The following is a 22,426-nucleotide window of genomic DNA, read 5'->3' as shown; positions in this document are numbered from 1 at the left end:
AGGCAATGTAGAAACAAAGGACAGGACAAATCCAACACCAATTAAAAAAATAGAGTAAAGTTGTATAAATTATTTGACACCAAAACACTATAAATCCAAGCAGGACAACCTGAACTATGCAATTTTAAATGTTTAGGTAAACATAGCGCCTAAAATCACACAGTGTCTACTCTGGTCACGTGGTCATGCCAGACCAGGGCAAAGTAACAAGTTCAGGTTGCCTGCAATGGAGTGCGAGCTGGATATAGGGGCCAGGTCAGGCCTGCTGAGAACTGTACCTTATCTACTGGATGTGAGGCGTTGTACCATAGAGCGGCGGTTCCGAGGAACAATGCAAGATCCTACTTTTAGATGCGTTGCGTTGTGTCACGTCAGTTCCGATGAAGACCTGTAAGGTCTGAGATGTGAAGTCCATATCGGGGTCCGATGGGGAGCTGCTGCAATGCAAGGTCCACATAGACACGCGTTGGTTCCAATGAGAAGCTGTGTAGGCTGCGATGCGGGGTCCGCGTCGATTCTGATGTGGAATTGTAGAAAGGTGGAGTTTTATGTGGTGATACTGGTCAGGCTTCACCATGCAATACTCTCACAGACCACAAAGAAGGTCCGTGGAGTCACAGTGATAAATCCTTAGCTCAGTCCTGGTAGAGTGGTAAAGAGCATTTAGCTTCACTAGAGGTACATGTGTTAAGCATTTCAAAGAACTAAAATGGATGTGAAATAATTGACACAACTTGATAGAAATCCGACACCAATTTATAAATTAAAGTGTATTTTTATCCTAGTTTTGACATGAAAACGAACAAAATAGCATATATATAACAGGACTTATGGATTTCATAAGAAAACATAAATCACAGCAATTTAAAACGGCCGAACGTTTACATTGTGGTCGATGGGAAAAAGTAGTAGTGACAATCCGTCACTTGCAGGTTGAATTGCTTGGAAACCACGGAGCGTAAAGGTGATGCAGGTCCCAGGCCCAAGTTCAATGTTACTTTGCTCGTAGAGTCAGGGTGAAGAGTTGTCCTGGCTGTCTGTGGTACTCATTGGGAGTCATGGGGTGGTGTTTTTACAGCTTACACGATCTTGCAGATGAACTGGGTGCAAAATGTCGACAATGACTTGGCTGCTGAAGTCAGAAGAAGATTGTGTGCAGTGCCCTCTAGGAGCAGCGTCGAGTGAAGGGGTGAGTTGCTAGACTCGCAATCAACAAGCCTTGGCACCGGTAAGCACAGTGAAAAGGTACAGTGACTTCCAGAGATCCAGGGGAACACAGTTGTTGCTGGAAACTTCATGAAAGGCAGGACTACAATTCCCACAATGCACTAGACAATCTGGATTTTGGTGATCCCTCGGAGGGCCCGGTGGCTAGTGATTCTTCAATCCCTTTGCATTGTTTTACCTGCTTTTTTCAGGGTACTAGCCCCACTAATCCAAGGGAGTATGTGTTTGCTTTTGGCGGAGTCGAAAACCAGTATCTAGTAGTCCAGCTGTGGTCAAAAAGTGGTGGAACATCTGAAAAAAAGCCAGTTTTTTACAGGAGTTGTGAGGGCTGCATCAGGTTACGTCCTGCTATATCAGTTGTGATGTGAACCAAAGTTGCGCTGGCAGAGCACCTTTATCCCCACTTCCAAGGGTCCAGGACTGAGAAGGCACTACTGGGGGGGTTATATCTCACAGCAGGCAGAGTTCAGGTGCAGGTACAAGATAGCTGGCACATTTTCTGTCCCTGCGGCTCTGATCAGGAGGCAGCCAACTAGCCGTTTTAGGCACTATGGTGGCCCTAGGTTCGAGGTGCAGGTCCAGTCCTTCCTACTCAGGTGGAGGGCAGCAGAACAGAATAGCTAGACAATCCTTTTTGCAGCAGAGCAGTCATTCTTCTGAGTCTTCCACAGGCCCAGAAGTGATCTGAAGAGTGGGTGTGAGGGGGCCCTCTTTATACCCAGTGCCTATTTTGAAATGCAAGAAGCTTCTGCAGTTACCTCCTACAGAAGTGCCTGGAATTTCTTGCCTCCCTGACCTTGTCCCAGTTTTTCTTGGGGCACAATAGATTGGTGTGAAGTACTTTGTGTGTAATCTGACCCAGTGCATTAGAAGTGCAAGTGTAGGAGGTGACAGCTCTGTCCCTATCAAGTCAGAGATGTCCCACTCTGCCAACACCAAGGACCCTCTTTTGTGATACTGTCTAGGAGAATACACAACGGCTAACTGCCAACTACACCTAGTTATGGAACAGGTTTCAGGCACGATATGGTTGGGACAAGAATATGTAAACTATCTAAAAAAGCCATTTTCAGAATTGGGACTTAAAATGTGGCTTTACTGTTCAAGACGGTTTAAAATTACAATTCCTCAAACACCAAACATGGCTTTCCTTCCTGCTCTCCATCACAAGTTGCCACTTATTAAATGTATTTAAGGAACCCAGTGTTATCCTATGGAGAGATAAGCCTTGCAATAGTGAGTTTTTCACTACCAGGATATGTGAAACATAAAAATACATGTCCAACTTTTTAAATACATTCGTGCCATTCCCAATGGGATGTTGAGGGCCTACCGTAGGGGTGACTTATATGTATTAAATGGAAGGTTTGATCCTGGTAGGAAGTGGTTTTTGCGAGGTTGACATAGCAGTTAAAAACTGCACATACAGGCTGCATTTGCAGGCCTAAGACATGTTTAAAGGGCTAATTAAGTGGGGCCATAATCAGTGCTGCAGCCCCACAAGTAGCATTTATTTTTCAGGCCCTGTGTACATGTAGAACCACTTTACTAGGGACTTACAAGTAAACTAAATGTGCCAATTGAGTAAATGCCAATTTCACCTTGTTTACAGAAGAGAGTACAAGCACTTTAGCAATGGTTATTACTGCACAGAGTCCAAAGGCCAATAAAAATAAATTCAACCAAAACAGCAGGAGTAAGCAAAACATTTGCGGTCAGACCCCCCAGAGGCTGAGAGGTCTAGCAGGGTGAGAAGGGGAGGAAGTAGAATAGTTAGAGGGAATGAGAAAACATGAAGAAGAGTTAGAAGCGAGGGAGTAGATGCAAATAAAGGAGTGAAGAGAGAAACAGTGAGAGAGACTAAAGTAAGAGGGAGGGACGTGAGAGGAGAGAACAAACACAAAGAGAAGGGGCGTTGTACAAGGTAAATGGGTAGGCAAATGAAGGAGGGGGAAAGAGAGAGAGAAAGGTAAGAGGGGTTCAAGGAAAGGAAATAATGAGACAAGGAGTGTGGATATGATGAAAAGGGCGGGAAACAGCAAAAAAAAGCATGAACGTTTGGAGGTGCAAGGAGGGGTCAATAAGAGGGAGAGATTGGAAGCAATGGGAAAACTCTCCATGTTCAACTTATGAATGTTCTGTGGGTCACAGGATCAGGACTGATATGCCACTATCTACATCAGGTGTTCAATGCTTTCAGTCTGTTGCAGCTCTCTCAAGTCCCCTTTTAGACTATCATCTATGACAAAAGGGTATAATTCACTCACAATGAAGTGTCATTCAAAGTGTGACACATAAACCTTGAAATGAAACACATAAACACACTGCATGCATGGGAATGTCACTCATAAGCTGACCGAAAACGTGACAGCTGTGTACTAAAGTAGCACAGTAACACGTCTCAGGCCTGCTGCTGAAGCCAGAAGCGCACTTTTAAAATGCCAATAAACATTTTGCCAGCCCTAAACCTTCCAATGTAACACTTATAAGTCACCTTAAAGTAGGCTCTAAAGGCTCATAGGGCAGAGTGCATAATGTTTAAAAAGTAGGATGTGTGCTTACGTTTTCACAAGTAGTGATAGTTGATAACGTCAGGTTGGGAGCTGATAGAGAAATAGTTCTTACACTCATTTGAATTATAATTGAAAATCCTTTTGAATGGCAAAGTCCGATTTTAAGTTACTATTTTGAAAATGTCACTTTTATAAAGTTCACAAAAAGTACACTGTGGAAGTACTAGGCCTGATTTATATTCCAACACCCTTTTTTCAATTCCAGATTGAATTTACCTGCCCTGATGAAGGGCTCAGTCCCGAAATGCATAGGGATGGGATGTACATTGTTTGATTTAGTCAACATATATGATTGAAGTACAACCTGAGGAACAAGATTGAAATCAAGTAAATGTTTAAATGAGAATATTGTGGAGTAACAATGAAGACAACGCATTGAACGATAAACAGTTGGCTTGATGAAAGCATACACAAAGATTTGTGGTTTTTATTTCATGAAGATGTGAAGAATTGTAGATAAACTGGGAAGAATACGTTCTAAAAAGAGTGCTAGTTGGGCACAGTGTTATTGAGTTAACAGTGTACTTTTTGTGATTTCATATTTAACTCCCTTGGGTCAGAGGGAGCTACCCACTAGCAACCAAAATTCAAAAAGCAGATACATTTGTTTACACCGAGTAAACTACAAAAAACAGTGTGCCACACATCACTACACATATTTACTTTTATAAAGTTGACATTTTTCCGCTTAAAGCAAATGTGCCTTTCTGCCAGTGTCCAGGGTCACATGAATGTGAAACTCTCCTGTGGTGGTTGTGTATTCCTTCCAGACATGAGAACAAGGTGTAGATGGAGTGGGGACAGGACGGCTGAGGAGGAGTTGCACCCTGCCAGGATTACACCTCAAAGGACCATCCCTTCAGCATGCACAAAGGAACCTGATGTCAGGCGTGACCTGATTACACTTCAAAGGACGCTGCCCACAGCACACAAAGGAACCTGATGTCAGACCTGCCCTTGCTTTTGTCATCCGAGAACAACGGTTTTTAACCTGTCCTGGGAGTCCGCGAGGCCTACTTAGGTTGTCCCCAACTGTTTTACAAAACAAAATAATATTAAATTAATAAACTAAAATTAATGAAGTATAAACAGATAACAAAGCAATAGTGAACACTTGAAAACCTTTTCTGTATTTGATTTTGAATGATACAAAATATTTCAATATTTGCGTGTTTGTTTGGTGTATGCTTGCCTTTGTAATTTTGTGTATTATATAGAAATTGCTTAGTCTGGGGGTCCCCGGCTTCCAATAATGACTCAGAGGGGGTCCACAGAAGTCAAAAGGTTAATATCTGCTGCCCTAGATAGCTAAACCACCCCACCCCTCACAAAGGCTGGCACTAGGTATAAATGTGTCACCTTCAGAAAATCACATCAAAGTACTTCTGTTCCTGTGAAAGACTCAGGAGAAAGATTGTTGTATGAATAAGGAATATTGGATCTGCTTGCTTTAAAGGCAGAATCCCCAGAAGTGACTCCAAGTGTATCTTGTCCGGCCTCCTGTTTGAGCTACGGGGACATAACACGTTTCCAGAGTCCTCCCTGCAAAGGCTCAGCTGACCAGCATCAACTGGACCTGCATGAGCCCTGCTGCTGGCCTCTACCTGGAGTGAGTCCTAAAAGGTGCCTCCCAAGTCCTGGATCCTTGGCTGTTATTAGAGTGTACTCCTCAAGAAGTTTAAGGCTCTTCACACCAGTGAGCAGGCCCTTCGCATCAGCAAGGGTCACTGTGTATCCCGGCAACATGAAATTCCGACGGCAACCTGCTCTTTGTACCAAACAGCGACCAACCACTCGTCCCACCAACGCGAAGCTCCAGCTGAGGCTCCCCGCCTGAATTTGGACTTAGAGAAAGTAAACTTTTCATCAGAAGAAACATGGTCCCTGTATCTGCCCCACGCTCCATCGCGGCCGGCCTGAACAAGTGACGCTTTCTGCTTTTTGGCACTATTTTCATCTAAATTAATTTGGGATTTCCCTTTTTTTTGTATTTCACTTTATTTCTGTTTGAGTTTTGCATAAAGCTTTTCCATATTGACTCTAAGTTAAGCCAAGTTAAGTTAAGTTGTTCCAAGCTACCAAAGGGTTAAGCCAGTCCTGGCCGGCATGACTCGTGGGTGGGGGGTTCTCTTGGGGGGGGGGTTAATTTAAAAATAAAATACACTTATCTTCCCGTGTCCTGCGTTGTCTCTCCTGACCTGCTCTCCTGCTGTCCTGCCTCCAGCAGGAACAGGAACCAGGCAGCCTCCCTTCCCTCCCCTAAGCCAATCCCAACGCTGCAATGGCAGTGTTGTGATTGGTGGGGATGCCGACCCTCCAGGCGCCTATGAGGAGGCCTTTTTCTCCATGTAGGCTGCATTGGGCAAGCCACTCGTCTCCTGCCTTAGAGTTGACCCATCCGACCCAAACCGAACACTTCTGCTTTCTTGCAGTGCAAGAAGCAGAAGCATAAAATGGTAGTTTTACCATTTTATGTTTCTGCTTATCGCACAGCGAGAAAGCAGTAGGGCGACGCTCGCCCGCCCTAATGGAGGAGCCGCCCCTGGTTTAAGCACAGGCTTGTTTAGTGACCTTTGTGGGTCATTCACCCTGACAAGGACTGTGTTTATTATTTGAATGGCACTTCACCCAACTCAACTAATAACCCAATTTCGTACAAGGTCATAGTCATGGTTGCCGTCATTCTTTGGCAGGTGTGACTGTCCCTAGGTGCCTCAGACCGCCAAACGAGGTATGTAGGAGTCTGGACAGAAAATGTAAGTATGACGACGCAGAAATCTCCCTGTGCAACAGAGCTATTGTTTATTTGTTTTCAAGGAACAAACTCCTGCTTTAGAAGTTTACTGCCTCAAATCAAACTACCTTTGCTCGGTGATCATAAAAAATATGGCACCTGTTGAGCAAAGTTCAGAGCCTTGAGTGGAGCTGACACACCCATAGCTGAAGGCACAGAGATGTCACCTGCCTGGCACAGCTCCCTGATGGAGGTCAGAGTCTACATGACTCACAGGGCTGGCAGGCTGCCCAGCAGGCTCTAAAGGATACATATCGTCTTTATTTGTAAGTTCATCTCACCACTGAGGATTCAAAAGCTAACAGAGACAACAGCACCAAAACATGTTGTCTGCATGAAGAGCCCATCAAACGTCTGTGCCCTCACCATGAATAACAGGTGCCTCACATCGACTTGTTTTACCACACAGCGCTCCATCTGCATCGGACACGTTATCAGGCCGCTTATCCAGGGCCTGCAGAACTCAGTTGCAAACGAGCAGTCTGTGTTAAAAGTTTTGATGTTTCCCCTGAGGCCAAAAAAGCCAAACTTGCCACTTATATCATTCATAGGTTATGACTTTCAAGATGTGGTGAGGTCCAACAGTTAAGACTTCCTCTTACAAGATGGTGCACGGTAGGTAAGATATGTATGAAGTCACAATAAATATATCATCTAGGCAATGGTATTCTATAAAAAAAGGGAATATGTTTTATAATTGATTTCTGTGCCCTAGCGGAGGTGGTTAAGGGTGTTTGTAATTGTTGTCCACTCTATTATGGCTTTGCAGAATTCCCACACTTGATCCTCAGGGTATCAAAGGTGAGCAGTCTAAGGCTTTTCACGGATGTAGTGTGAGGGGAGGGGGAGGGGACGTGTGCTCAGAATGCAGCATACACCAGATACAAAAATGATTGTGTCCATCCCGGTGCTTATCTTTTAGTTAAACAAATACTTTAATTATAGAGAAAAATGAAATACTACACACTCGAAGAGTGGCTTAGTTAATTGGTTACAATCTCTCTAGGAGGAATGAAATGTTACCGCCCTGCATGGTGCCCACCTTCACTCAACTCTCCATCTGGAAGGTTTCAGTGGTGGTGGAGTGTCGCCCTACTGCTTTCAAGCAGTGCGAGAAGCAAAAACATAAAATGATAATACATTTCAGTTATTATCATTTTATTTTTGTGCTGCTTTGCGGGCGGGTGGATGGGACTGCTCTGCTCTCGGAGCAGGGCAGGGGAGGAGTGGTTTGCTCAATCCTAAGTGCGCAATGATTGTTTGGTCGGCTCGCTTCTTGGGCCACCCAAACCAGTCATGCGCACTTTCCCTCTTCTCCATGCAAACTGAATTACAGCCTGTATGGAGAACATGCCTACTACTCCAACCCCTGCCTGAGCACTGTGTCACGGCGCTCTGACAAATCACAACACAGGGGCAGATTTACAAACCCATGCGCCGCCGGTGCATCACGCTGCATGACGCACCGGTGGCGCAGCCTGCTAAGGGATATTTACAAGCACAGGTAAACTCACCCTGAATGACTTAACCTGTGCTTGTAAATATCGCCCGTGTGCATCCAACACTTTGCGTGTTAGGGGCGTGACATAGGTGTTGCAGTGGGTGTTCCCACGCAACACCCATGTCCACTTATGCATTTCTAGATTTACTAGAAATCGTAAACCTGGAAATGCGTCCGTTTGCTGCGCCACCATAGGGGTGGCGTAGCCAAGCAAACGAGGAGAAATGTTTTCCTTTCTCCTCGGTTTTTCCTCTTTCAATGCATGCTGCATTTTACAGCACGTATTGAAAGAGGAAAATGCCTCTTTCAAGGGCGCCTCCCTTCACAAAAGCAATCTCCCCATGGTGCAGGCATCCTTGCACCATGGTGCAAAGGTGCCTGCGCCGGCGCATGGCAGCTGTTTCTGCGCCAGCCAGGGGAGAGCACAGGAATGCGACATATGATCTTAGATATGTTGCATTCCTGTGCTCTGAAAGTGCTGCAGCGTGGTGCAGCCAAAGGGCTTGCGGTGCCACGCTGCAGCACTTTCTTGTAGATCTGCCCCACAGTGTGGTGATTGGCTTAGTGGAGGGTGTCTGGCTGCCTGCTTCCTGTTCCTGAAGTCGGAAGAAGGAGAGTTGGAGCAGAGACGCGGGACACGATTGCAAGGTAAGTTTTTATCTGTTTTGTCATGCGCACTCCTTCCTGCAATCGCGCCCCCCCCCACCCCGCAACCCTTCACACCCTCCCCAACGAGACATGCCGGTCGCCACTGGAAGGTTTCTTCTGTGTAGCATAATTTAGGCAAAAGATATGGGAATAGTGTAAATTATGCACAGGTGCAGATCCCCATTAATTATCCCATTGTCAGCTCGCAGGTCAGGTCAATAGTCTTTTAGACCAAAAAAAGTTTGTATTGGCAAAGTTTAGCGTTCTGGCAACAAACCTCCTCTTTGTACGCATTAAGCCAAATCTCTCACTTTGGGTGGGTGCAGCCCCGACTTACTTGTTCAAGTGCCTTGGATCAGTGTTGCTGCTCCATGTTATCTGTTCAAGTGCTGTGGTAGATCAGTAGTGCAGTCCCATGTTACCTGTTCAAGGGCTGTGGTGGATCAGTGGTGAGGCGCATGTTATCTGTTCAAGTGCCGTGTTGGATCAGTGGTGCAGCCCTGTGTTACCTGTTGAAGTGCTGTGGTAGATCAGTGGTGCAGCCACATCTTACCTGTTCAAGTGCTGTGGTAGATCAGTGGTGCAGTCCTGTGTTACATGTTCAAGTGCAGTCGTTTGTCAGTGGTGCAGGCCCTTGTTACCTGTTCAAGTGCTGTGGTGGATCAGTGGTGCGGCCCATATTACCTGTTCAAGTGCTGTGGTGGATCAGTGGTGCAGGCCCATGTTTCCTGTTCACATGCTGTGGTGGATCAGTGGTGCAGCCCTGTGTTTCCTGTTCAAGTGCTGTGGTGGATCAGTGGTGCAGCCCTGTGTTTCCTGTTCAAGTGCTGTGGTGGATCAGTGGTGCAGCCCTGTGTTTCCTGTTCAAGTGCTGTGGTGGATCAGTGGTGCAGCCCCTTGTTTCCTGTTCAAGTGCTGTGGTGGATCAGTGTGCAGCCCCATGTTATCTAGTCAAGTGCGGTGGTAGATCAGTGGTGCAGCCCATGTTACTTGTTCACATGCTGTGGTTGATCAGTGGGGGGACCCATGTTACCTGTTAAAGTGCTGTGGTAGATCAGTGGTGCTGGCCCGTGTTGGGAAACGGCCACTACAACGCGGCTGTTTTAACGCATAACCATTCCTGTTCACATGCTGTGGTGGATCAGTGGTGCAGCCCTGTGTTTCCTGTTCAAGTGCTGTGGTGGATCAGTGGTGCAGCCCTGTGTTTCCTGTTCAAGTGCTGTGGTGGATCAGTGGTGCAGCCCCTTGTTTCCTGTTCAAGTGCTGTGGTGGATCAGTCTGCAGCCCCATGTTATCTATTCAAGTGCTGTGGTAGATCAGTGGTGCAGCCCATGTTACTTGTTCACATGCTGTGGTTGATCAGTGGGGGGACCCATGTTACCTGTTAAAGTGCTGTGGTAGATCAGTGGTGCAGGCCCGTGTTGGGAAACGGCCACTACAACGCGGCTGTTTTAACGCATAACTATAACCATGCATGCATTACAACGCATGAGTGGTTACAACGAATAGCCTTTACCACGCTTACATTTAGTACATGCATGTGTGCTAAAGGTAAAAAAAAGGGGGGGGGAGATTTGGGGGTGGATCTCCCCCCCAAAAAAACGTGGGTTTAAAAAAGGGGGCTTGGGGGATGCCCCCCAAAAAAAGAAACACACCTGATTCTGTTGTTTTCTGAATCTGAAGAAAAAAGATGTGGAGGCAATTGACATCGTTAGAGGAAACGGAAAGGCACGTCCGCTTCCTCTTTACGACATGAAACGCAAATCCGAAGTGCTTGGAGTGGAGAGGACGTGGAGAGGTAAGGGAGAATGAGGGGGTGGTGTTGCACAGAGGTAAAGTATAAGGGTTAATTTTTAGGGTTAATTAGTAGTGATCGGAGATATCCTTTAACATGAAAATTCCATTAACATGCATATTTTAACATCCCAGCCCCTCACTTGTATTCGTCCCTACATTACCTACGTAATGGACTGTTAGGAATGACCCTTTACCTAGTTACAGTACTGCTTACAGAATGTGGGGTTTTCCCTGAACAATAGCCTCATACATTATGCATGAGGATTCTTGGATTCTTAGAAACTCAGCAGAACTACCACCTCCTGCATAACAACTGTGTACAAGGTTCATTCCCGATGTCATCTTAAGTCTGACGATGGCACAGCAATGTAGAACCCCTGGGGATGCCTTTGGGTATATAAATATCACATCTGAGATAGTCAGAGGAGATCAGGACTTCCATGCCAACACACTGACGCAAGACGCTGAGCCTCCTGCATGCAGAGGCTCCTGCATGCAGCGGTCTGACATCCTTGCGGGGTGTCCAACTCGAAACCAAAGAGGGGGTCCCACAGACTCTCACTTCAGGTAATGGGGTTGACTTTTTCCTAGAGGGATTCTTGGCTTGAAAAGTACATACATACTAGGTACACTTAGGTACATCTAGTTAGGGTAGCATCGTGGGAGTACGCATTTTATTATCATGTATTTTATATACCTGCCTGTATTCATGATTTCGGCATAATGGTAGAACTCTACCATCCTTTTACTTTCTTAGTGCTTCTAATAATTTATATCTGTTTCGGTCTAGTGGTTGTTTTAGCACACCTATTTTACACTAGAATAACGACTGTTCAATAAATGCTTATTGAAAGACGTCCATATAGTTTATTCTGTGTATCTCTGTGAGACTAAGTGAGCACGAGTGACTGAGCGTAAAGTAGTAAACTGTTTCACTGGTCCTGAGGGATCAGGGTTGCCATCTTCGATAGTTGCCAAGAACTATTCTCTCCTTGGTAAGTAGGGTTTCTAGTGGCACTGCGAGCTAGCTGGTATACAGGCTGACAACCCTACAGTGTATGTTGTCTAAACGCGCAGATCTTATATAGGTTTATAAGAACTATATGACATGGCACAATCAACGTTGGTTGGGTACTTATTTAACGGTAAAATCGGAGTAGATCAGTTGTACTATTCTCAGAAACCCCGACTTACATTAGGCAAAATCCTATGTATTGGCTGTTGGTTAATCAAGCTTGAAGGACACATTGTTCCTATTATGCATAACATCCTATCTCAGTTCTCTTGAAAGACTCTTCTTATTAAAAACAATGATTGAGCAGTAGGATGACGCTGTGCGTGACCTAAATCTCTCAGTCAAAGAAGAAGATGCAGATGCAATACAGATTTTAGAAAATGTTAGAAATGCCATCACCTTAAAACTAGCAGCATATGGTTTAACAGCTAGGGGTGGGACAGTAAGCTTTGTGATTGAGGCACACAAATCATGCAGAACAGAGGAGTTCTATTCATGGGTTAGATTCCCATGGGCAAATACACGAACAAAACCATTTCATTACTACATAGAAGATTACATACTGAATGAATATTGTCCGTATGAGGACATTAAAGTTCCGCTAATTTACCAGGAGGATATAACCTCGTTTAAAGGCGCCCTTCTGCATGCAAGAAATATAGTAAGACTCTGTCCGCTCGGAAGAGACGGAGCAACTTGGCCAGTACTAGCGGCCTATACACCACATCCTGATATTGACACAAGGCCTGAAAATACCACAAATGGACACCACACCAGTTTAGAAAAATAAGAAATCTTTACTAGACTTAACACAAGACCAAATGACAAAAATCCACAATACTGTAATCATAAATAGACTTTAAAATGGTAGAAAATAGCTTAGTTCAATGTAGGTGGTAAATACAACACTTTACTCTCAAAGTAACTTGGGTGCGTCACGCAATACAAACAGAAGGGTCGTAGGGAAGGTGATGCGTCGGTGATGCATCGGTTCCTTACTTCGGGGGAGGTGATGCATCAGTTTCTTACTGCAGCGCAGGGGAGGTGATGCGTCGGTTACTTACCGGAGAGGAGGTGTTGCGTCGGTTTCTTATTATGTTCCAGTGTAATGCGACAAGATGGCCCCTCGATGCGATGCGACGATCCGGGGCGATGTGAGAAAATGGCGTCTTGATGCGATGCGACAACGTTGGATGTGATGTGTGCACGCCCGACAGCCATGCAGTGATCTCGGTAACTTCTGAGACGCAGCAGGCCCTGAGACATGCTTCTCCGGTGATACAACAGGGGCCTCTGCAGTGGCAACACACTTCTCCGGGGATGCGACGCAATTCCTCGATGCTGCGACGGCGAACAACTGCAGCGGCGACACGCTTCTTCTGTGATGGGACGGCAACTGCTGCTGCAGCGACACGCTTCTCCTCGCTGTGTCGCGCTTCCAGCTCCCAAAGACTTGCAGTCTTCTCAGAGGGCCCAAACAACACTTGGCACCTTTCTGCAGGCAGAATTCCACAGCAAGGGAAATCAGGGGAGCTGGTGGTGAAGTCTTGTATCCCTGAGACTGCAGGCAGGAGGCAAGCTCAGTTCAAGCCCTTGGAGATTCTTCTTCAAGATTGCAAAAGTACACACTAAGTTCCTTTTCTCCTTTCCTTGGCAAATAAAGTTACCACTGTAGGCCAACCCCAACAGCACTACATTGGGGTAGTCTCCTTCAGCTTCCTTGGTTCTAATCCTTGGCAAAGGGTTGTCTTGATTCCCAGTTCGGGGGTCTGGGTCCCCCTTTGTCTCTGAAGGCAGAGAGTGTCCGTACCTAGTCCAAACCAGTTCTGTGCAGTCCTGGAGCACTTTGTTTACAGGTGATGCGTCGGTTTCTTACTGCAGCGCAGGGGAGGTGATGCGTTGGTTCCTTACCGGAGAGGAGGTGATGCGTCGGTTTCTTATTGTGATCCAGTGCGATGCGATAAGATGGCGCCTCGATGCGATGCGACGATCCGGTGCGATGTGAGAAAATGGCGTCTTGATGTGATGCGACAACGTTGGATGTGATGTGTGCACGCCCGACAGCAATGCAGTGATCTCGGTAACTTCTGAGACGCAGCAGGCCCTGAGACATGCTTCTCCGGTGATGCAACGGGGGCTTCTGCGGTGGCAACACACTTCTCGGGGATGCGTCTCGATTCATCGATGCTGCGACGGTGAACAACTGCAGCGGCGACACGCTTCTTCTGTGATGGGACGGCAACTGCTGCTACGGCGGCACGCTTCTCCTCGCTGTGTCGCGCTTCCAGCTCCCAGCGACTTGCAGTCTTCTCAGAGGGCCCAAACAACACTTGGCACCTTTCTGCAGGCAGATTTCCACAGCAAGGGAATTCAGGGGAGCTGGTGGTGAAGTCTTTTATCCCTGAGACTGCAGGCAGGAGACAAGCTCAGTTCAATCTCTTGGAGATTCTTCTTCAAGATTGCAAAAGTACACACAAAGTTCCCTTTCTCCTTTCCTTGGCAAATAAAGTAACCACTGCAGGCCAACCCCAACAGCACTGCACAGGGGTAGTCTCCCCCTTCAGCTTCCTTGGTTCTAATCCTTGGCAAAGGGTTGTCTTGATTCCCAGAAGTGATCTAAAGTTCGGGGGTCTGGGTCTCCCTTTGTCTCTGAAGGCAGAGAGTGTCCATACCTAGTCTAAACCAGTTCTGTGCAGTTCTGGACCACTTTGTTTACAGGACTCCTTCTTTCCTTTGACAGTGTGGGCCAGGGTCATCAGACACACCACAGAAGGTGGAGCCAGCATTGTGGAAGTCAGGCACAGCCCTATTCAGGCCCAGGTGCTACTCCTCCCACCACCCTACATGCAGATAGGTCTATTCAGCCCTGTGCTGACTCACCCTGTCTCCTGGAGCCCCCCAGCCCTGTCACTCACAAACCAGACATGGAATACACAACCTAGCAGAGGCAGGCTTGGATGGTTAGGCAACTTTCTAAAAGTGGTATTTTCAAACACAGAATATTAAAACCAACTTCACTAAATGATGTGTTTTTCATTCTGAGTTCAGGCATACTAAACTCGAATTTCTACCTAGTTCCCTGAGTCAGTTAGGATTATAAGATGTAATAATCAAACTGCCCATTCTGGCCTATGGGAACAGGTAGGCTTCCAATAGTGAAAAACGAAATTGGCTGTAATTCACTATCAGGTAATGTAAACACACACTACATTTTACATAAAATGCACCCTGCCCTTGGGCCTACCTTAGGGGTTGACTAATATGTAGAAAAGGTAAGGTTTAGGGACTGGCAAGTAAGTGCACTTGCCAAGTCGACATGGTAGCACCAGGCTGTACACAGGCTCTGCAATGGCAGGCCTAAGTCACATTTTACAAGCTGCTTCTGTGGGTGGCTCAACCAGTGCTGCAAGCGCAACCACCAGCATTTGATTTATAGGCAATGGGCACACATGGTGCACTGTACTAGTGTCTGACAGTAAATCAAATGACCCAATCATGGAGTCACTAATCCAATACAATACTTTACAATAGGGAGCACTTGCACTTTGGCAATGACTAGCAGTGGCAATGTGACAGAAGCATCTAGACCAGCAAAACACATAGCAAAAACACAGGAGGAAATAGCAAAAAATGGAAGGGAGACCCACGCCAGTGGTGCCAGTCCTAACACGTGTTCCCTCCAGCTGAAATGTGGGGAGAACTACCCACCCCTTGGGAGTTCTCTTCACTAAGGTGGACAAATCTGGACAAACCATCAGCATTGGCATGTTCTGTACCAGGGCGGTGTTCCACCATGAAGCCCATCCCCTGTAGGGAAATGGACCACCTCAACAGCTTTGGATTCTCACCCCTCATCTGCATCAACCATCTGAGGGGTCTGTGGTCTGTCTGCACCCAGAGGTGAGTACCAAACAAGTTTGGTCTTAACTTCTTCAGTGCCCAGACCACAGCAAATGCCTCATGCTCAATTGCACTCCACCTCTGTTCCAGTGGAAGTAACCTCCTACTGATGAAGGCTATAGGTTGGTCTTGGCCCTCCTTATTTTTCTGTGAAAGAACAGCCCCCACACTGTGCTCTGAAGCGTCTGTTTAAACAATAAACTCTTTTGAGAAGTTGTGTGCCAGGAGCACGGGCGCGCACATGACAGTCTTCAGGGCATTAAAAGCTTTCTGACAGGTGTCAGTCCTGTTCACTTTCTTGGGCTGCTTCTGGAATTCAGCTCTGTTAAGGGTGCAACAATGCTGCCATACACCTTGACAAACCTCCTGTAGTACCCAGTGAGTCCTAAAAAGGTTCTCACTTCTTATCTGGGTCTTGGAGGGTTCCCATGCCAGGATGGTCTCAATCTTGGGCTGTAGGGGCGCCACCTGGCCACTCCCAACCTGGTGTCCCAAGTACACCACAGAGCCCTGCCCGATCTGGCCCTTACTCACCTTGATTGTGAGGCCTGCTCTCCGCAGCGGCATCAACACTTCCCAGAGGTGACACAGATGTTCTTCCCAACTGGTGCTGAACACTGCAATGTCCTCCAGGTAGGCAACACTGAAATCTTCCAGTCAAACCAACACCTGGTTGACCATCCTCTGAAAGGTGGCAGGAACATTCTTCATCCCTAGGGGCATAACCCGGAACTGGTAGTGCCCATCTGGTGTAGAGAATGCTGACCTCTCTCTTGCCCCATCAGTTAAGGCGATCCGCCAGTACCCAGATGTTAGATCAAATGTGCTGAGGTACCGGGGAGCCCCTAAACGATTAATGAGCTCATCAGCTATAGGGATGGGGTGCGCGTCAGCACTGGTGACTGAATTGAGCCCTCCGTAGTCCACACCAGAGTTCTGGCGTGGCACCCGGTGCGGCAGCTTTGGGGACCAAGACCCCTGGGCTGGCCCAAGGGCTGTTAGAGGCCTCAATCACCCCTAAGGCAAGCATCTTGGAGACCTCCTCCTTGATGCAAGCTCTCTCCCAGTCAGTCACTCTGTAAGTTTTGTGCTTAACAGGAGGACTGCTTCCAGTGTCTACATCATGGACACACCAATCAGTGACACTGGGAATCAGGTAAAACAAATCGGAAAACTGTCCCAACAACTGGCGACAGTCATTCTGTTGCTCAGGGGTCAGGTTGGAAGAGAGGTTAACACCATCCACTGGCCCATCTTGCTCTGTTGCAGACAGGAGGTTAGGAAGAGGCTCAGACTCCTCCTCAATTCCAGAATCTGTCGCTAGGAGCATTCCCACTTCGGACCTTTCTAAGTGGGGCTTCAGGCGGTTGATATGCAGGACCCACAAAAGGGTTCCTTCGAGACCCCAAGTCCACCAAGTAGGTGACATCACTCTTGCGCTCCACCACCTCAAATGGTCCGGTCCACTTATCCTGGAGCGCACAGGGCTCCACGGGGGCCATGACTCAAACTTTGACCAGGCTGAAGCTCAATCAGAGTGGCATTCTGATCATACCACCACTCATCTCTTCCTGGCTGGCTTCCAGATTCGCCGGAGCGAGTTGCCTGAAACGCCGGGTTTGGTTTCTGAAGGCCAGCATGTAACTATCTACATCCTGGTGAGGTTTCCTGGGAGCTTTCGCCCAGCCTTCCTTTACCAAACTCAGAGGTCCTCTTAGAGGGTGACCATAGAGTGGTTCAAAGGTGCTGAACCCTAGGGTCTTCTGTGGCACCTCTCTGTAAGCAAAGAGAAGGTATGGCAATAGGACATCCCACTTACGCCTCATAGGTTCCTCAAGACCAATAATCATGAGGGTCCAGTTGAATCTCTCAAACAGCCCATTACCTTGGGGGTGGTAAGGACTGGTGAACTTATAAGTTACCCCACATTCCAGCGACAAGGACTTCATATACTTAGAAATGAAGTTTGTACCATGGTCTTGCACCACCTCTCTGGGGAAGCCCACATAGGAGAAAATCCCCAACAGTGCACGTCCCAACACAGGGGCCGTCACTGTCCTGAGAGGATGGCTTTCGGGTACCAGGTGGCATGGTCCACCATGACCAGGATGAACCTGTTGCCCATGGCTGTCTTGGAATCCAGAGGCCCCACAATGTCAATGCCCATCCTTTCAAAGGGGGTGCTGACCACAGGGAATGGCTGGAGAGGAGCCTTGTGCTTCCTCCCAATCTTTCCACTTGCCTGGCAAGTCTGACAGATCCTGCAATGAGTATCTGAACTCTTGCACATTTGGGGCCAATAAAAGTGGGTGACAAGCAATGTTCCCTCTAATTTTATTTCTTTGTGTGCCGCAGTATAATGTCTCTGTGCGCTGCAGCCCAGGTTATGTGTGTCAAGAACCCAACCGCGTGTGTGGATGTAGCGACGAATATCAGTGGAACTATCACGCAAACATTTGCTTAATAAAGTGAAAAGACAGTGTATTTCTACACATACAGCACCACATGAAGGGTCTTAAGGCAGGTTTGCAACATACAACAAACATAAAAAGGATACAGTATTCAAAAACATATTCTCCATTAAAAGTCTTTTAATGTAACAATGTGTCCCTTACTATCACTTGTCAAATGGGAATGCTAAATCCCTGAGAGGTGTCTGTGTTATTCAAGATCGCACCACAATGGAATCTGAGAAAATGCATTGCTGTGTCCTGTCTTTGCCAACCACAGAACATTCCATCTGCGAGTTTTATCTCCTGCTGCATTTATTGCATGCCTTTTGCAGCCCTCCAAGTACTACGCATCAGGCTTAGACTAACACATTTTAGTGTGGTGGTCATCATCACCACACTGAAATGCAAATTTGGGCTGGCTTTAGGGGCTACAGTGTAACAACTTCACTCATAGCGGGCTGGCGCAGCATCCAGCTTCGCTGACCTCATGTAACAATGCGAGCAAATTAGTGTCATCTTGATTTACCCTGCGCCCAATGTCAGATAGACTGAGACCGATTACGCACCTTGCTATAGGTACCCTGCCGCCTGCTGTATGAGCGTGTGGCATGACCGTCAGTTTACACTTGGCAGTGGGAACCGCGCATTGTTGTGCAGACCTGCGCTGCCCTAATATGTCTATGGCGGCCCGCAACCCGACCCAGACTGCGTCCGCCGCGGGAGTGGTGCTTCTTCATGTTTAGCAGACAGCCTGCACGAGTTGTCGCGTCCTGGACCATGGCATCTGCCCGCAAACTGGCCTGTGCAGGGAAAGTTGTCGCGGCGGTTGCTGGCATCTTCAAAAGTCACAGGTGAGACCCACGAGGTGCAACTAGCCTTGAGTCCGATATGTTGATAGTAAACCTTGCCCACCCATATGTGTACCAGACATGATTTTGAAGCAGCCTAAGGATGTCGGCCGTAACTCACTGTGGTATTTAAATAAACAAAGCTCATGTATGAATGCTTTTTCCTGTACAGCCTGCAATGCCAGTCACTTGCAGGCCCTGGGTAGACTGTGTTGGAAACTGAGAAAGTATGCAGCAGCCCAGGATGGTTATATGAAATAATTTAATTAAAATCTTACCTACTCATTTCTTCAGTCCCCTGCAACCTCTTAGACAGGTTAATTTTGCTGAATGTTGTTCAGTTGTTGACTGAACAACCGTTCACCACATGCCCCATTTCAATCGCGTGACAGAGTTACAGTGTACTGGAATTCGGGTCACCATCATGGCCCCCGTAACAGCGAGCTGAGACTTAGAGCTACCCAGTGCAGTTTACAGTGGGACTCTGACTCAGTGCAGGCCCTAGGACACACAGGCAGCAGCCCCACTCTGCTAACATAGACAAAACACTGCATGTAATATGCATAACGGAGCACAGTACAATCTGGGAACAGTCCTGAGAAGCCAGGCCCGGCCTCTTTCCTGCAATAATCAGCAAAGCAACACCAATGACCCCTGGCCCCATCTCCACCTGGCCCGAGGCTTGCTTGGCACATGTGAGCTGAACACTGCAGATGTGAATGTGGTTAAGATTGACTGCAAAGGAGCAGGTTGGTTCTGGTGGATATGAATGGAGTTAGTTCTAATGGTTGTGTGTTGTTTGAATGCACTGGGTGAGGCAGGTTGGTTCATATTGGGAATGGGTTTCTAATACACCGGGTAGAGCAAGGAAGATTTCGCTCTCAAGAAAGTGTCACTCATAGTCATAAAAATGCACTCAAATTCAAATTCAAATTCAAAAAACTTTATTTCGTTTTTTTTCTAAACCATAAAAGTGCATAATATGAGTACATCACATTGCATTTTAAAATCATCATCACAGCAAAAGATTTTTAATAGCTAACTAGACCCTATATCATGGATGGGGGAAAAAAATTACACAATTCATCAGAAATTTCTAAAATCATTAAAAAGTATAAAAAATAAAATATTTACATCAGGAAATATTAAATAAACGGGGATATACTAAATTTTTAGTTCATACATTCCATTTGTAATTAAGCTGTTGCTTATTCAGAGAAGTTTAAAAAAAATAGAAAGATTACTATTCGACAACCAATCATTATTAATTAATTGTATGTTAAAAGCCTGTATCGTCTTAAGATCTTGAATCAGTCTACATACTATCCACTAACTGGTTACATAATAATCAGCTAGGGTTACAGTTTCAAGCCATTTTTGGCTCTATAGAACATTACACGCATAAGAAATCTAGACACACAGAATACTATCAATCGAGCAGTATCTGATAGGAAGATTACGTTCTGCCTCCCTGTAGTGTCTTACTTTGAGGGTATTACATAAGGGTTTAATCCATCTATCCCTCTGGATTTTGTACGCCGGGCAGAAAAATAAAATGTGTGACACATTTTCCTTAACCAGTATAACATTTTTACAGAAACTGCATTTGTCTGAGTCTATATCAAGAGTCTTGTAGCCCCATTTGGATTTTTTATCGTTGGTCAGTACCCCGTATCTAAATTTGAGGTATAATGACTTTGCCACCGGGGGATAAACCTCATCTAAAAAAGATTCAAATTTGGGCTCATCTTTAAACTGAAGGAACCTTATAGATAAGGGTCCTAAAGTGGCATCCTGTAGTAAAGCTTCGTGTTGATAGTCCCAAAATCGACGCTTTGCTATTTTGCTACAGGATTTCGTTAGCTCCTCTGGTTTTTCCCAATAAGTTAGTAAACCTATTTTTGCATGCTTCTCATTCATACACAGAGTACTGCGCAACCATCCACGGCGCCAGATTCTCTTTCATACACACAGTACAGCACAAGCAGCCACAGTGCAAGCTTCTCATTCATACACAGAGTACAGCGCAACCATCCGCGGCGCAAGATTCTCATTCATACACACAGTACAGCACAAGCAGCCACTGTGCAAGCTTCTCATTCATACACAGAGTACAGCGCAACCGTCCACGGCGCAAGATTCTGATTCATACACACAGTACAGCACAAGCAGCCACAGTGCAAGCTTCTCATTCATACACAGAGTACAGCGCAACCGTCCACGGCGCAAGATTCTCATTCATACACACAGTACAGCACAAGCAGCCACAGTGCAAGCTTCTCATTCATACACAGAGTACAGTGCAACGATCCACGGCGCAAGATTCTCATTCATACACACAGTACAGCACAAGCAGCCACAGTGCAAGCTTCTCATTCATACACAGAGTACAGTGCAACCATCCACGGCACAAGATTCTCATTCATACACACAGTACAGCACAAGCAGCCACAGTGCAAGCTTCTCATTCATACACAGAGTACAGTGCAACCATCCACGGCACAAGATTCTCATTCATACACACAGTACAGCACAAGCAGCCACAGTGCAAGCTTCTCATTCATAAACAGTAGAGATGAGCGAATTTTGCGGATCTCGTGTTCGCGAATTTTGCGGATTTGCGGATTCGCAATCCGCAAAATCCGCGAATTCCCGCGAATTTGCGGATTTTTTTTTTTTGTGTTCGCCCGTGTTTCTGCCAGTTCGCGAGGGTTTTTACAATTTCGCAATTTGCGAACTTACCTGTCGGGTCGCAAGTTTTGCGAACTTGTTGTTTCTACGTGTCCAGCCTGTTTGGGACACTCTTCTTCATCACTGCCACTCTCTGTCACCACTGCCACTCTCTGACTACTCATGCCACCCTCTGGCCCACCCATGCCACCCTCTGTTTCATCACCACACCCTCTGGTTGTCCAGTGTACATTATTTTCGGCAAAGCAAAGCACACCTTCCCTGCCTCAAGTGACCTGAATTAATTTGGGGCTGATTAATGTGTCACAGAATATTTTTTTTGCTGGCACCTGCTTCCTTAGTGCGCCCTGATTAGTGATCTTTTGCACTTGCTAAGTGCTTTCATTGTTGCAAAATTAGTTACAACACCTGCCCTGCCCCAACTGACAATAATGAATTAGGGGCTGATTAATGGATTTTAACTTCCAGCCTGGCTCCTGCTTGTCTCCCTTAGCTGTAATTCAGGACCTTTGTGGCATATGTGTAACTATTCTGAGGTTCAGAGCAGGGTCACATAATAGTTTCAACTGGCAACTGAACTCTGGAGGGGCCCCTCAGGAAGCACTACAGGAAATGGCTACTAATGATGAGCCTGAACTTTTGAATCTGGTAAGTAGTTACTTTCAGTTTTGCTAAAATCGTATTTCTGCAATTTTGCACTTATTCGCGGGGCGCGAACTCACGCGAACAGTGCGAGCAGTGCGAGCAAAATCCGCTGCTCGCACATTTGCGGATTTTGCGGGAGATTCGCGAATCTCGCGGATTGCGGATTTCCCGAAAATCCGCAAAATCCGCGAGCGGAACGGATTTTTCGCCCATGCCTAATAAACAGAGTACAGCGCAACCATCCACGGCGCAAGATTCTCATTCATACACACAGTACAGCACAAGCAGCCACAGTGCAAGCTTCTCATTCATACACAGAGTACAGCGCAACAGT

This window comes from Lissotriton vulgaris, chromosome 5 (genome assembly GCF_964263255.1).
Source record: "Lissotriton vulgaris chromosome 5, aLisVul1.2, whole genome shotgun sequence".
Taxonomy (NCBI): Eukaryota; Metazoa; Chordata; class Amphibia; order Caudata; family Salamandridae; genus Lissotriton; species Lissotriton vulgaris.
This window is presented reverse-complemented; position numbering follows the sequence as displayed.